General features: G+C 31.7%; 1 pseudogene; it reads left to right on the forward strand.

The window, feature by feature from the left end:
- Window positions 1–471: 471 nt before the first annotated feature.
- Window positions 472–8462, forward strand: LOC129301483 (uncharacterized; annotated as a pseudogene).
- Window positions 8463–17705: the final 9243 nt, after the last annotated feature.

Here is a 17705-nt window from a genome sequence, read left to right on the forward strand (position 1 = left end):
ATTTGTCTTGAACATATATGTTCGCCATTAAATGTTTTAGTGGTACCTTAGAGTGCATATGTATTGAATGGAGTATTGAACTGTGGTGATATTCGAGCACTCGTACCACCAGTTGGATATGCAATAAGTCTTTGAATTTCATTTTCTGAAAGCATCCTTTGTGCATACTACATGTCTGAAAAAAATACTCCCAGGGTTTTCTTGAACACAAATCACAATGTTATGTTGTAATATTGGCTATTGCTTTGATGAGACTTTAAACAGCTACTATTCTCTAGGTTTGCTCATTTTTTGTTAATTCCTCCCCTCTTGTGTGAATGATTTGGAAGGGTATTTTTGCATTACTTGTTCACTATTCAATGTCATCTTTGCTTGTTAGAGCCATGCCTGTTTAGGGGTTCTCTCAGCTTTACTTCTAATTGCTTTCAGCAGCAGAAGGTGTTTCCTCAATGTCCGCACACTTGGAGCAGCTAAGTTTACGGAAAGATGATCAGGTGGAAAGATTCAGAGGAGGAAAATGATTCTGTTGTGATTCCAGATCACCTACAACTCCACAATCCAGAATGCTTGAATTTGAGCTTTGGAAGTTTTGGATCTGGAACAAATGCTGCCTTTCCTTCTGGGCCATACGCATCTAGGCCTGTGAGAAGCAACTCTGAGGAGACATCTGCGGCTACTGATGTGGCAACAATTGGTCCCTCAGATTCTCTAGGTATGTTGTATATGATCATATATGGTGCTCAATTTTATGATCATTCATAATTGCTTCATATTTTTCTTACAGGCATTCTGATTATTATGAGGATGAACATCTCACTAGTGCCTCTGATGGAAACTTAGTTCAAAGGACTGATGTCAGTGCTGGGCCTTATAATTCTCCTTCCATTTCACAGCCAGAGGTGTTAAAACCAGAATCCCCCCTGAAGCTGATCAGGGGAATCAATATTCATCTTCCCTTCATCTTCACATGGGTTTACTTATGATAATAGCCAACAACAAGATGTCCCATATTCTCACTCACAAACAAACTCACAGATACAGAACCTTACCCCCTTCTCAAGTGTCATGGTAATACAGAGTTGTAGATTCTTAATTACATAATGTTGAATGTGTTCAATCACTGGGTCTTGATTCTGGTTTTCAATGAACGAGAGTTGGTTCTGTAATGATGGAGGAGTGATTTTCAGTGAGAGGTTAGAGGCTTAACTAACCACCACTAGACAATTGTTCTAGATTAATGCAAAAATCTTCCTAAATGTTTACTGAAAATTTTCATTGACTCACATTGACAACCTGGTATTAATCTTGAACAATCTTTTGGATCTATGGTGATTGGTTACTTTCTCATTGGATATGCCTCACATGCATGTGCACATAAATTTGCCTTTTTCAGTTGCTTTACTTTATTTACTTGTTTGCAATGTACCTTACCCTTCCTAGTTCCTAGAATACACTTTATAGTTGTTTTGCCCCATCAAACTATGATGTGATGATGCCAATTTTCATATGCAGCTCGCATAGTATTACCATTCGATATGTAAATTTTTTTTTATTTATTCTCTATCAGTATCTAACAATGTTGGTACCTTCATCTAAATTTAGTATTCAATTATATAGCAGGGTTATACAAATTCTTTGCCCGGTGCTTTGTTGGGTTCAACTGTTCAAACGGCAAGGGATGATATCCCTTACTTACCTTTCCCAGCAACACAATCACTGCCTGCAAAATATAGCAACATTGCTTCTTCGATTGGTGGTTCCACTATTTCCACGTCTGAGGTGCACTTCTACTCTTGCAGTATTGTTTTGAGCTTCAAATATTTGTTTGCTTGAATTTGATAGTGGTGTATTGGTATTTTAACAAATTTGTTTGACAATATAACCACATCTAACAAGGGATTGCAAATGTCACAAAATCTACCTGACTGCTGCTATTTTTATCTGCATTGAAAAAAGCTTTATTGCAAAGAAAGATACCAACCATCATTTCCAATAAAATATAATGTAAATTAAAATGACAAAAAAAATGACAGTTCGTGCAATGGCCCAATGGCAATATGCCCTCGATAAGATACCAAAATCCAAAACTCACATCAAGAGAATGACATCCAGGCAAGGAAATGAGCAGGAAAGAGGCATAAGGGGAATGGTTAGTGAAGCTGGGCAGTTTCTGGACATGAGAAAAGTAATAAGAGATAATAAGGAAGCAATTACTGACTTGTCACCTAGAGAATAGGGGGTGATGGCTGCACGATTAGAGCCAATGATTCACCACTTTGCATGATTATTGTTTAATTAATTTAATTTTAATTGTTAATTCCTAGTTGCATAAATAGTTGCTTTAGGAGCATAGGTGGTAGCCTTTGATTATCGCGTGTGTTGGAGATTCTCCTTCTTGGATAATTAGAGTATTATGTTTCAAGATCCTTGCACCTATGGCTCTGATACTATTCTTGGTTTTATTTGTTTTATGACTTAAGGTCCTTGATCATATATTTATAGTGTCTATTAAAGATTCTTTCCCTTCTTTTCACTTAATGTCCTAATCTTACATTCTATCATCCATCCCGGCTCAAACCTGTCTACTTGGGCTAGGTTGAATACCCCAAGGCTAATCATGAACCCATGACATGCCATGAATACAGAACTGCATATTCCTTATTAAGTGCCCTATGAGACAATTTAAAATATGAAGATTCAGAATTCAGTATGCATATAACACATAAAGAGATAAAGCTGTACTTTGTTTTTTAAACTTGCAGCCTGTCATATGTTAAACCTGTAGAGTAATTGCACTCCAAACAAATGACAAGATCTTATAAGACTATAATAGTTAAAGGAAGACGAGGAAAAAGAACCAGAAGGATTGATTACGAGACTAAGTTAACCTATCTGCATCGAAGGAAAGATGTATGGTCAGAATCTAGGTTAAATAGAAGGGAAGTAAAAGCCCTGAACGAGTCTCACCCATTCCTTATTCCTTAATAATTGGAATTCCAAGAGACAAATAGGGTCCTGACAAGAAGAAAAAGGCTCTGGATAGAAGCATTATGTGAAGAGAATGAATTGGAAGGCATGGTGAGGCCTTAAAGAAACAAACCCTGTTTAGTCATCCCCCAACATCTGATGTGACTTTTGTTGTCAACATTGGTGGTCAAGTGGAGTTGTGAGATGATATACTGGTGTTCATGAAAGGTAGTTAAAACTAAAGAATATAACACAGTTTTACTTTTGGACTGAATGATTAATGATCACCTGTCAGTTCAGTGTCAATGTAAAAGCTTTGCAGGTCTTTGTAAAATTGTGTTATCTGTGTGGAAATAATATATAATTTTATGTTTATTCAATGAGTTAAGAAATTGCAGCGGACGTGAAATATCAGATTTTGGAGTTACTTTGTGTGTTTGGTGTAATGTAATTCCTGCTATCTTGCTTTTATGCCATTTTATGCTGGTGATGTGCCTGTGATGAGGTATAATATGATTTAATATGTACAATAGCTGCAAAGGAGTTGCGTACTGAATTTTTGATATTATGCCAATACTGATGGACAAGGCTGCTCATTATACGTGTAATGAATTATCTTTTTGATTGAGGGTAATCTCAAGAATGCAGTAATTTGATAAATATCTGGCTGTGCAGACTTTAAGAGCAAGTAGCATTTCTACACCTCAACCAAATTCACAGACTTTGCCAGGTGCCAGCGTTGCTACTGGTCCTTCACTTCCTCAACACTTGGCTGTGCATCCATACTCTCAACCAACTCTTCCTTTGGGACATTTTGCTAATATGATTAGCTATCCATTCTTGCCGCAAAGCTATACCTATATGCCATCGGCTTTTCAACAGGCTTTTCCTGGAAATGGCACATACCACCAGTCACTAGCAGCAGCGCTTCCCCAGTATAAAAGCAGTGTTTCTGTCAGCAGCTTGCCTCAATCTGCTACAGTTGCATCTGGATATGGTTTTGGGAGTTCAACCAGCATGCCCGGGGGAAACTTTCCTCTGAATCCACCTGCTGCCCCTACAGGTACAACCATTGGCTATGAAGATGTTATAAACTCTCAGTTTAAGGACAACAATCATATGATTTCCCTACTGCAGGTAAGAGGAGCTTCACCTCAAAATGCTCTACTCTTAGTTTTTTTTTTTTTTTTGAATCCATTATTGCTATAGCAGTTTCTAACTCCGCCTATGTTTATAGCCGGTCCCAAGCCCGGGTAAAGGAGGAGGGTTGTGTTAGGCCATCAACAGCCAATGTAAAAATTTGTTGAATCTATCATGAACATGGACAATAGACGTTATAATGTTAATGCTAGGTCGTTGCCCGTAAGTAACGCGCTGCATGGCTCGAGTACAGTGATAAGTGAGTTAGAGCCGCTGCATCGGCGCCCGGATGTAGTGTTAAATGAGCAAGGGCTACCGCGTCATTCTGGACGCACGCGGCTAAAGAAGTTAGTCCATAAGAGCAAAATTAGATTTGGTACTTGGAATGTTGGGACATTAAATTGTAAATCTGTAGAGGTTGTAGGGGTTATGATTCAAAGGAAAATCAATATCCTTTGCTTGCAAGAAACAAAATGGCGTGGAGAAGAGCTAAGGATATTCAAGGTTTCAAACTTTGGTATACAGGAAAAGTAAGTGCACGCAATGGAGTAGGCATCATTATAGATAAGGAGTGGAAGAAGAACGTTGTAGAAGTTAGCAGAATTGGAGACAGAATTATTTCTTTAAAAATGATAATTGGACGTGAGACTGTTAATATTGTTAGCGCTTATGCGCCGCAAGTTGGGACAGAAGCCAGTCTTAAGGAATTATTTTGGGAGGATCTGGAGGGGTTGATTCGACACATACCACAGAGTGAAAAGATTTTTATTGGAGGAGACTTTAATGGACATGTCGGGAGGGAAGCTGGTCAGTATGCGAGGGTGCATGGTGGTTTTGGTTTTGGAGAGCTAAACAATGAAGGGCAAACTCTTCTTGATTTCTCATTGGCGTATGATTTTAAGATTGCCAACACTTGTTTCAAGAAGAGAGATGAGCATCTCATCACTTACAAAAGTGGAGCCTCAAGGTCGCAGATTGATTTTCTTTTGGTTAGGAACACAGATAGAAAACTTTGTAAAAATTGTAAGGTGATCCCTGGAGATGCTGTAACGACACAACATAGGGTTCTAGTCCTTGATGTGTGTATTATGAGTAAAATCCAAAAACGTCGACAAGTAGTAACACCAAAGATTAGGTGGTGGCAATTAAAAGGTGAGAAGCAAGATATTTTCAAGCGAAATCTTTTGGATAAAGGAATTTGGGATTCTCAGGGAAGTGCTAACATCATATGGGAGGATATGGCTAAAAAGATACGGGAGGTTGCAAAAGTAGTTTTGGGAGAATCGAAAGGTTCTGGTCCGAGAGATAAGGAGTCTTGGTGGTGGAATAATAGTGTACAGGACAAATCAAGTATAAGAAGAACTGTTTTAAAGCCATACATTTGTGTAACAATGAGGAAAATTGGGAGAGGTACCGTATGGCTAAGAAGGAAACTAAGAGAGCTGTGGGTGAAGCTCGTTCCAAAGCTTTTGAAGAATTTTATAAGAACCTTGAGACGAAGGAAGGAGAGCAAAATATTTATAAAATTGCCAAGAGTAGGGAAAGAAAATCAAGAGATCTAGAACAGGTAAGGTGTATTAAGGATGAAGAGGGAAGAATTTTAGTTACAGATGATGAAATTAAAAATAGATGGGAGACTTATTTTTCTAAACTTTTCAATGATGGAGAGGATTCATCTAGTAACTTGGAGGATTTAGTAACTGGTGAAGGAGAACAAAATTTGTCATTCTATCGAAAAATACGTGATAAGGAGGTAAAGGAAGCTCTTAAGAAAATGGCAAATGGTAGAGCTAACGGACCTGATTGTATATCTATCGAAGCGTGGAAATGTTTAGGTGAAGAAGGGGTGAGATGGTTAACTAAGTTATTTAATGTGATTTTACGGTCCAAGAAAATGCCTGATGAGTGGAGGAGAAGTACATTAATTCCTATTTATAAAAATAAAGGAGATATTCAGAATTGTACTAACTATAGAGGGATTAAACTCATGAGCCACACAATGAAATTGTGGGAGAAAGTAATTGAGCACAGGTTGAGATTGGAGACAAGTATTTCTGAGAATCAATTTGGTTTTATGCCAGGTAGATCAACTACAGAGGCAATTTATCTACTAAGGGGATTAATGGAAAAGTATCGTTGTAAAGATAAAGATCTACACATGGTTTTTATTGATTTGGAAAAAGCTTATGACCGTATACCAAGAGAAGTGCTTTGGAAAGCGTTGGAAAAAAAGGGAGTACGGATTGCTTATATTAAAGCCATACAAGATATGTATGAGGGGGTAAAAACTAGTATAAGAACGCCTAGTGGTCAAACAAAGGATTTTCCTATAAAGATTGGACTACATCAGGGATCATCTCTGAGTCCTTATTTGTTCAACTTGATTTTAAATGTTTTGACGGAACATATTCAAGAGGAAATCCCGAAATGTATGCTCTTCGCGGATGATATAGTTCTTATAGCAGAGACAAGAGAAGAGGTTAATTGCAAACTTGAGTTATGGAGGAGGACATTGGAGTCGAAAGGTTTTCGTCTGAGTAGAAGTAAGACGGAATATTTATATTGTAAATTTGGTAAAGGACTATTCGAAAATAATTTGGAAGTGAAATTGGGAGATCAAATTATACCTCAAGTGGAAAAGTTTAGATATTTGGGAGCCATTATTCAAAATGATGGCGAAATCAGTGGAGATATTTCACATAGAATTCAAGCTGGGTGGTTTAATTGGAGAAAAGCTAAAGGAGTTATTTGTGACCGTAAGGTGCCTAATAAACTTAAAGGAAAGTTTTATCGTACTGCTATCAGACCGGCAATGTTATATAGTAGTGAATGTTGGGCTCTAACGGGACAGCAAGAGCATAAAGTTGGAGTAGCAGAGATGAGAATGTTACGATGGATGTGCGGACATACACGTAAAGATAAAATTCGAAATGAGCACATACGTGAAAAAGTGAGGGTGGCACCTATTGAGGAAAAAATGGTAGAAAATCGGTTGAGATGGTTTGGGCATGTACAAAGAAGACCAAGGGAGGCACCAGTGAGAAGAGTGGAACATATAACTTTGAGTCCGATTAAGAGAGGTAGAGGAAGGCCTAAGAGAACACTCTTGGAAGTTGTTGAACGTGATCTCTTAATTAATAATATTTCTAAAAGCTTAATAAATGATAGAGCACAATGGCGTCTTGCAATCCATGTAGCCGACCCCACCTAGTGGGATAAAGGCTTGTTGTTGTTGTTTTGTATTGCTATAGCAGTTTCTCCGAGGAGTCTCATGTCAATACTGAATAGCTAACATCATATGTAACTGTTGATCATTTTCAAAGTTTGAACGTCTCATTTTATTCCTGGATGAAGTATTTTGTCTTAAATAGCATCCTCACGTTAAGCTTATTAATAGAGATGAGTGACGAGCTATCAAGAAGCTAATATGGCTATCGAATGCCCAGTTATCATTAAAAACATGTCATGATGGAGCATCAAAGTTGAAGGATGCCATGACAATGGATGATGGCTTTGGTACATGTCATGTCATGTTTTTCAGTGAGGGCGGGGCACTTAAATGACTGCATTTGCTTCACATTAAGCCACATCACTTGTCTGGATGCACTTAACTGGACAATATTGGAGATTAAGTTCTCTTCGGAGAATTGAGATGAGATGTTCAAACTTGGAATTATTTTATTGAAGGAGTAAATCTTTTGAGAACCAAAATTTTGAACTTATAAATTTAGATAGCTGAAAGAAAAAAGGACGTGGAATTGTGGCACTTTCTTTGGCCTTGATGTGAATCTAAGTTGGGTTTTGTTTGTTATTCTGCTAGAATGAGAATTCTCCTATGTGGGTTCATGGACCTGCCTCTCGGACGATGTCTGCAGTTCCAGGCAGCACATATTACGGCTTCCAGGGACAAAATCAACAATCGAGCGGATTCCGGCAAAGCCAGCAGCAGCAACAGCCATCACAGCATTTCGGACCTCCCGGCTACCCAAACTTATATTCTCAGGCAGGCATTTCTTTGGAACACCACCACCATCAGCAGCAACAGCATAATGCAAGGGAAGCATCACTTGGTGGTGTTCCTCAAGGCCCTCCTCAAGCTTCCAAGCAATCTCAGCAGCTATGGCACCACAGCTACTAATCACAAATTAACTCCTGGTTTTTCAGGGTCTTGAAAGTAGCCAATGCAAGGCAATTCTACGAATTAATAATTGAAATGTATCATCATTTGGTCTCAACAGACCTTGACTGGCTGCTGCCCTGTACCACGAGGTCCTCATAATTATGGTCGTGATGTTTAACGTAGTTGCAAGTGTGCTAATTTGGTTTTCTCAGTACATTTGCTTTTTTATCCTTTAGATGTTCCCTCTCGTTTGGAAAGTTCAGGTTATGCTCTTTTTGTGTGGAAAAGAAAATAGTATACACTATTCTCCTAAACTAAGACTTGAATTATAATTTTTATACACCCACCCTAAAATATACCAGAACATCTTGTTTTGAATTTGGGGGGTTGAACAGACAAAAGACTGTAACAATACATTCCTTTACTCAGCTAAACCTTTTCACAGCTTTTCCTTCTGTACTTTGTTATCCGTTTTGAGTGATTTCCATTAGCATTCAAGTTTAACGAAGTTGAAGATTCGGAAAATAGGTGAATTAGGGCGTTTTCTCTTTTTAAACTGTTTATTTTTTGAAGACAAAAAATTTAAACACTTGTTCAAATAAGTGTTTTGGATTTAATTATTTCCAAAAATGTTTTCTTTTTCTTTAAAAATAAAAAAATAAAAAACAATTTTAAGTTTTTTTATTTCTTATTTTCCTAATACATTATATTTGATTATTGACAATTATAGTTAACTTGACTAATTTTTATAATAAATCATTACTATTAACTACCTATAATAATCACTATCAATTTATTTTTTTAATTATAATACTGTTTTTAAATTAATATAACTAAACAAATTTCATTTTATTTTATTTTGAAAAATAATTCTGAAAACTATTTTATAAATTATTATTTTTTTAAAAAAACGAAAGCAGAAACCAACCATGCCCTTAGAGATTGTAATTACTTATATGCCATAAACAAGAGTTAGTAGTAGAGTTTATTTTGATATTTTAAGATTTCAGATTTCCGTGTGTGCATCATTTATTAGTTTTTTTGTTTTTGTTACCCGAACTACCCTACAGTTAAATTTTTGTTTTGCCAAATCATCATATTCGGCTTGTGGATCATTTAGTTGAGATATTTTAAGAATATCAATGCACATATTTTTTTACACGACGAACTTACTTAATCTTATTAATCTATGTGAATTATTTATAATATCCATGCACATTTTTATAAATAATTAACTTATTTAGTTTTTTGAAATCAGTTATTTGAATATGTGGATTGGTTAACTAACACATAGGACATGAAGAAATATTTATCAATATCAGTTATTAATTAATATTACTATAAAAAAATAAAAGCAATAACAGGTCATGTTATTTTACAATTTGTGAATGGGTTAATGAGCAAAATAAATCCTGAAATATTGCCTGAAAAACACTTTCAACTCTGAACTTTTAAAATGTGTAAAATAAATTTTAAACTTTTTAAATTTGTAGTAAAATGAACCCTAATTGTTAAATTTTTTAATATCATTACTGTTCATGTGGTATTGTTCATATGTGGGCCCCAGTTAATGCTAATGTGTCATTGTCAATTATCACTACAAATTCTAAACTATTATGTTAGTAGTGTTTTAGACCTTAAACTATTATATTAGTAGCGTTCTGAATCTTAAACTTTAAAATTTTAAGCAAATTACCCTCACCGTTTATGTATAAAATGTTGACTATTATATAGACCAAATTAACCTCCACATGGTTTGTCATGGTGAATGTGTCGTTGGTTGTGGCGAACGATTCATAATTTTGTGAAATGACATTTTTGCCTCTTTTTTTGGTAATATTTTCCAAACAATTGGTATCTAATGCTTCCATATACTCTATAATTTTAATTTAATATTATTTTAAATATTGTTTATTTATTAATGGTGAAAACTTAGAATCCCATTTGGAAAAAAAAATTAAATATTAGATAACTTTAATTAACTGATTAATTTGAGTTCTAAATTCATTGATGAAATAATCAGCTTTCACATCCATCGTCTGTAAAATCCTATGATACTTAAATTTTTTTTTTTTAAAATGAGATCCTAAATTTTCACTATTGAATAAAGAAACATTATTCAAAAATAAGACTAAATCAGAGTTATAGAGTATACAGAAACATGAGATATCAATCATTTGGAAAACATTGCAAAAAAAAAAGAGGCAAAAATATCATTTCAAAAAATCATGGGTTGTTTGCCATGGCTAATGATGCATTCACCGTGGCAAACCATGTTGAGGCTAATTTGATCTACATAATAGTCAATGTTCTATACATAAATAGTGTGAATAATTTGCTTAAAATTTTAAAGCTCAAGGTTCAAAACTTTATTAACATAATAGTTTAAGATTTGTGGTACTAATCGACAATGACATGTTAATGTTAACTGGGGCCCATAGATGAACAGTACCATGTGAACAGTAACAACATTAAAAGAAATTAACGGTTAGGGTCCATTTTGCTATGAATTTAAAAATTTAAGGTTTAATTTACACATTTTAAAAGTTTAGGGTTAAAGGTGCTTTCCAAGCAATACTTCAGGATTTATTTTGCTCATTAACCATTTATGAATTATATGGTTCATTTTTTACAGGGTTAATAAGTGAATAGAACCCTAAACTCTTGTTTGAAAATCATCTTAGACTCTAAACTCTTAAAATATATAAAATAAACTCTAAACTTTTAAATTTATAGTAAAACAAACCTTGACCGCTAACTTTTTAACACCATTATTGTCCACGTAGGTACTGTGATAGTCATGGTTAAATTCATAAAAAAATAAACTCTAAACAGTACTTGTGTGGACAGTAATAGTTTTTAAAAAATTAGCGGTTATCATTTATTTTGCTATAAATTTAGAAGTTTAAAGTTTATTTTACATGTTTTAAGAGTTCAGGATTCAGGGCAATTTTCGAGCAATAATTCAGGATCCTATTTGCTCATTAACCTTTTTAATGAACTTTCTTTGGTGGAGGAGGTGTACAATGAAGTTGTCTAACTGGATTGAAGTGATAAATTGTCAAAAAAAATGCAAGTTTTTAAGTTGGAAACCTAACTTAGTAACTTATACTCCCTCCATTTAGTATTATAATGTATTTTTTAAATATCATGTTAAAAATATAAGATATTTTAAGTCTTTCAAGATATAATTACTAAATTTTTTTCAAAAATGCCCTTAATTTGAAGGTGTAAATAAGAAGCATTTTTTAATCGAGAGTCCTATTAAATCAAAGTAAATATGAGAAGAATGTGTAATTTTAAATGTCATTCACTAATTAGTTTTTGAATCAATGGAGTAATTAGTTTTTGAATTATTGAGTAAATGAATAACCAAGAAAATTCTACTTTCCAAATATTCATGTTTTTAACATTAAAGAATAATATATTTTATTTAGAAAAATAAAGAAAGTTTAACATGCCCCTATTTCCATGCTTGTGTTCTCTTTTTGTTTGTGACCATAAATTTATATTTAAAATATTTACATATTGAAAAATAAAAAAGTAGTTTCAAACACTCGTCTAAACTATTTTCCATGAATTTTTGAAGTTTATTTTTTTCTTAAATATGTTATCTCAATTTTTCTAAATGTACTATCTCCATCATATTGGATATAACATAACATATTAGATTAGTGTATAATCATTGAAACATCCTAAAAAATTAATTGCTAATTAGCTAAGTTAAAGGTTAATCAAGTGAACTAATATAGTGTGTGATTACAGAGAGCTAATGGTTGTTTTGAATTGCGATTTCAGCTCTAGGATTGAGTTCGGAGTAGAGTTGAGCCACCCAAACCTTGAAAAGGGGAAAAAACAAGGAGGAATGGCTTTATGCCATATGGCTGTGGCTCACGAGTCACTCGAACATGCAAATTTTTATGTGTATCATATGTCACGGTGCATGTGGCGGGTGTCGTGACACGTGATCGAGAATCTATAGAAATAAAAGTGTGAATTAAACTCAAAACAAAAAAGAAACGAAAGAGGAAATGAAGTGTAAATGCCCCAAGAGAAGGTGAATTGGGCTAAATGAATTGCAGTAATGATAAGTGAGATGAGAGAACGAAATCACCAATCACGAGAGTTAGATGAATAAAGCTTGGCATAAGTGATTTATCCTGATTCGACTCCTATCACTTGAGTTTACGTCTAGTCCCCAAAAATCTCTTGAAATTTTTAATTATATTACCAAGATTAATCTGAGCTATTGATTGTCTCAGTACATTAACAGACTTCTCAATAAGTTTGAAACTCTCCCTCTTACAAAGGTAATGATAAATTTCTTTAAGTTCCTTGAGCTTAAGTTCCTCTATTTTGAAGATGTAAAGCAAGGATAAATAGAGTAAGTTCAAGAATGAACTATTATTGCTTTTAAACTCTCTTTAAGAGTAGATATATAATCAATGAAGTTCTCTATCAATAAATGATACACAAAAGGTAGGTAAACTTTAATTCTCAGATAAATGCAGAATGTTCTTGTTAGTTCACGTTTTTTTTCCTCTCTTTAAATTTCATAAATGAGTCTATTTATAGTTGAGGATTATAAATGATTCATTAGATTCATAAATTTTTTGTTGGAGGTTCCTTGTGATCTGTTCCGTTCTTGCTTTGTGTTTCCTTGAATATTCAAGCTTTTTTGAGGTTCTCCAGTAGATTAGGCAATAGAACAGTGCTTTACGGCAAAGACTTCCTCTTTTACACAGTAACGACTAAAAACATTAAATGCTTTTGACAAAAGTGGTTGAAGCTTATACGTTTTTTTAGTTAAATTAAATTTTAACCCTTATGGCAAAAAAATAATTAATAGTAAGGGGTTTTGAAAAGAAAATTTAAAACTTAGGAAGGTTAATTTTAAACTTTTAAATATGAGAGTTTTATATGCAACTGTTTTAAAATTTAAAAAATTTTATGCATTTTAACACCTCTTTATTTAATTTTTTAAAATTATTTAATAATATTATATTACTTAATGATATTATATTTTAATCAATATAAATTTTATTAATAACAAAATATTATAATTATAGTTGTTAGTATTTTTAATTATTTATTCTTAATTGAATATTTATAAGGAGTGCTGGCGTTTCCCCACCTTGTTTTTTAATTATTAATTAATAATATATATTAATTACTGATACTAATTTAAATATTTATTTTATTATAATTTTCTTAATATTTATTAGTAATTAAAATATATAAGAATTAAATAATTAAAATGAAAGAGGAAAAAATGTCACCTCTCTATTTAAAAATGATAAATAATATGATATATTAATTATTAATATTTATTGAATAAATTAAAATATTAATTTAAATAAAATTGAGAGGTGGCGTTTCCCACAAAAGAGATGACACCATTCTGTTTTTTAATTATTAAATAATATATATTAATAAAAAATATTAATTAAATAAATTATAAATAATTCGTAATTAACAGATAAAATCAGAGATGTGAGATTTTCTTGATAATGATGCCCTTTTACTTTTATAATTGGGTAGAGAGGTGATGTTTTCAATGTAAGAAAACTACACCTCTCCATTTAAAAATAATAAATACTATTATATATTAGTTATTGATATTTATTAAATAAAATAAAATATTAATTTAATAAAAATGAGAGGGGTTTCATTTCCCCACCATTAGAAATGCCACCACTCTTCTTTTAACAATTAAATAATAATATATTTTAATAACAAATACTAAATAATTAATTTTATTAGTAGTTATCATATATATTAATAAATACTTAAAATCAGAGAGGTGGCTTTTTCATTTGCCACCTTTCAACTTAAAAATAATAAATAATATTATATATTAATTATTAATACTTATTAAACATATAAAAATACTAATTAATAACTAATACTAATTAAATAAATTATGATTTATTTATTTAATTAGTAATTAACATACATAATTATTAAATAGATAAAATCAAGAAGGTGGCATTTTCAGCGTGGGGAAATGCTACTTCTTTACTTAAAAATAATAAATAGTATTACATATTAATTATTAATACTTATTAAATAAAAAATACTAATTTAATTAAAAATGAGAGAGTTGGCGTTTCCTCACTTTGAAAACACCACCTTTTTTCTATTAATTATTAAATAATAGTATATATTAATAAAAAATATTAATCAAATAAATTATATTTAATTAACTAGTAATTAACATATATAATTATTAACTAATTAAAATCAAAGAGGTGGCATTTCTAGACTTTACTTAAAAATAATAAATAATATTATATATTAGTTATTAACACTTATTAAACAAATTAAAATTCTAATTACTAACAAATACTTATTAAATAAGTTATAAATAATATATTTAATTAGTAATTAAAATATATAATTATTAAATAATTAAAATCAGAGAGGTGACATTTCCAATATAGGAAATGCCACCTGCTTTTTAATTATTAAATAGTAATATATATATATATGTAATATTTATAGTAATTAAATAATTATGATAAAATAATATTGATCTAATTAAAAAAATACTTAATTAATAACGAAGTAGAGAAGTAACATTTAATTACTGAAATGCCACTTCATTGTTGATTAATAAGAAATTGTGGCATTTCATTTTAAAAAAACACCCCCTCTTTTTATTTCTTAAAATTGTAAATAAAAAAAATAATTTATAAGCAATGATATTGATATAAGAAACACCATCTTTCTATTTTGGCTTTGAAATTAATGGCGTTTTATTTACTACTACAAAATGCATGTTACTAAAGCTCATTTTTGTAGGAGTGAGATATTTTTAACTAAGATGTGGCATTCCATCCCTTCTCTTTGCTCTAGCACAATCGTTATTAATTGTTGTGTAACGTCATCTCTGACATTACTAGACACACAGAACACCAAACACAAAACATCATTATAATAATTGGGATTAGTCTAATCCTAAAGCAAAAGGTCATCATAGCCCAAAGGTTAAAGAATATTTGAGAAAGTCATGATCCCGAGAAAAACCCTTTTTAAAAGATCATTTGAGCTCAAACTATAATTTAAAACAAATTAAATAAGCTAATAGAAGCATAAGAAATTTATCAAGCTATAGTATAAAAAATAAAATATTTTGGCCATAAAACAAAGTGTGCTACGACGCAGTGCATTGTCTGCCATGGCGGACCACACAGAGGGGAAACGCCCCCTCTCTATGCCTCACGCCGCGGCGCAATGGACGATGCAAAAATTTGTACATACATCTCGCGTCTTCTTTCCCATTGTCTCTCATCATCTCTTCGCATTCTTTCTATCCCACTTCTTATTTTTCATCTGATTTCACAATCTAATAAATGCAAAAATTTGTACATGCGCTGCAACGCATGGCTCGTCTACTACGATGCATGGCATAGAGAACTCCACACTCAATTTGAATCTCTCCATGCCATGGCTTACTCGTACTTTGATATAGCCCTTTGTTAAGGCTATCTAAGAATTCATTAGCTACATTAGTCTCCTTAAAACATTATTAACTAAAAATTCACTTAATTTGACTAAAATACCCTTATAAATGGTAGAAATTTCCAAAGTTAAAATTCAGGATATTACATGTTGACTCATCGGACCTCCTTGCTCCAATCTTTGCACATTTTTTGAAACTTTTTTAACATCCAAAAAATTTAAATTTGGAATAAATTGCTAATTAATGCCTCGTTTGGTATCCTAAAAATATTTTTGATGGAAATGGATATAGATATGGAAATGAAAATGAAGGTGGAAGTGAGTTTTAAAAGTATGTTTGGTATGTACATGAAATTATGATATACTTTTTATTTAATATATGCATTTATATAATCAATATACTAAAATACCCCTGTCAATTTTTTTAATTATGATATACTTTTTATATAATATATACATTTATATAATCAATTTACTAAATACCCTTATCTATTTTTTAAATTATGATATACTTTTTTATTTAATATGTGCATCTATATAATCAATTTACTAAAATAACCTTGTCAATTTTTTAATTATGATATATTTTTATTTAATATATGCACTTCTATAATCAATTTACTAAAATACCCCTATCTATTTTTTAAATTATGATATATTTTTTAATTAATATATGCATTTATATAATCAATTTACTAATATACCCCTATCTAATTTTTTTAATTATGATATACTTTTTTATTTAATATGTGCATCTGTATAATCAATTACTAAAATACCCTGTCAATTTTTTTTAATTATGATATATTTTTATTTAATATATGCACTTATATAATCAATTTACTAAAATACCCCTATCTATTTTTTTAAATTAAGATAACTTTTTTATTTAATATATGCATTATATAATTAATTTACTAAAATACCCCTATCAATTTTTTTTAATTATGATATTTTTTATTTAATATATGCATATTTACTAAAAAAGACTTTTGATTTACTTCAATGATTGATGAAGGGGCAAATCTGTTAAATAATTTCGTAACTAAGGTTATTTTTGTCCAAAAAAATTTACTTCCATGGAACCCATCTCATTTCCATGGGTCTTATCATGGAATTCAATTCAACCTATTTTGATGAATTTCATTTCCACATGAAAATCCATTTCATGCATACCAAACAAAAAAAATGTGAATTGTAATTTCATTTCCATTTCCATGTCTCCATTTCCAGCGTACCAAACGGGGCATAAGGGATAAGTTAGTTAAAAATAATTAATTAATTTAATTATATTCTTAGGTTGCTCATTGGCTTCTTGGGTTATATTTAGCTCTAAATAAGTTAAGATAGAAAGTTGATCAAATCGGGGAGAGCAAAAGTGACTTTTTGCTCATTACATTGTGAGCTGTGGCTTGCACATGGCACATCCAGACAAGTCAAAATTGTGAAAATGATCAAAAAATAGCAATTTTGGTTGTGAAAAGCTTAGAACTCGAAGGAGAAATTTAGGCACTACTAGGGCTTCAATTTAGGAGAATTTTGAAGCTAAATTGGGCCTTCAAACTCTTGAGTAACTTTTCACATTTCTTTTCTACCTCTACATCTCATTTTCATTGGATTTGTGAAGTGAGTAAATTTGCTTTAAATGGATTAAGCTATAAGTGTACGTTTTAAAGACTTTAGTGACTCTAAAGGTTTGATTTAAGTTTTTTAATCTTGAATAAGTAGTAATATGAAGCTTAGTTGTTGTTTGATGTAAGTTAGAATAAGCCTTAACTTGATTATGGGTTTTAAGTGTAATAAGTTTGAGATATTAAGTGTTATATTGTGATAGAGTTAGAGGGAGGCTTTGAGGGGATTGTGTGAATAAATTATAATCTTGACAAGCCTCTTTATTAAGAATATGAGTGAGAAGTGGGAGAATTGGAATGATATCGGTAGCTAATAGTGCTTGTGTTAATTGAAAATTAACATACAGTACTTGTTGTTGTAAATTGTGATGTGAAAAAACTTG

Source organism: Prosopis cineraria, unplaced genomic scaffold, assembly GCF_029017545.1.
Source record: "Prosopis cineraria cultivar Desert tree isolate PC_DT_omini unplaced genomic scaffold, ASM2901754v1 PC2146, whole genome shotgun sequence".
NCBI lineage: Eukaryota > Viridiplantae > Streptophyta > Magnoliopsida > Fabales > Fabaceae > Prosopis > Prosopis cineraria.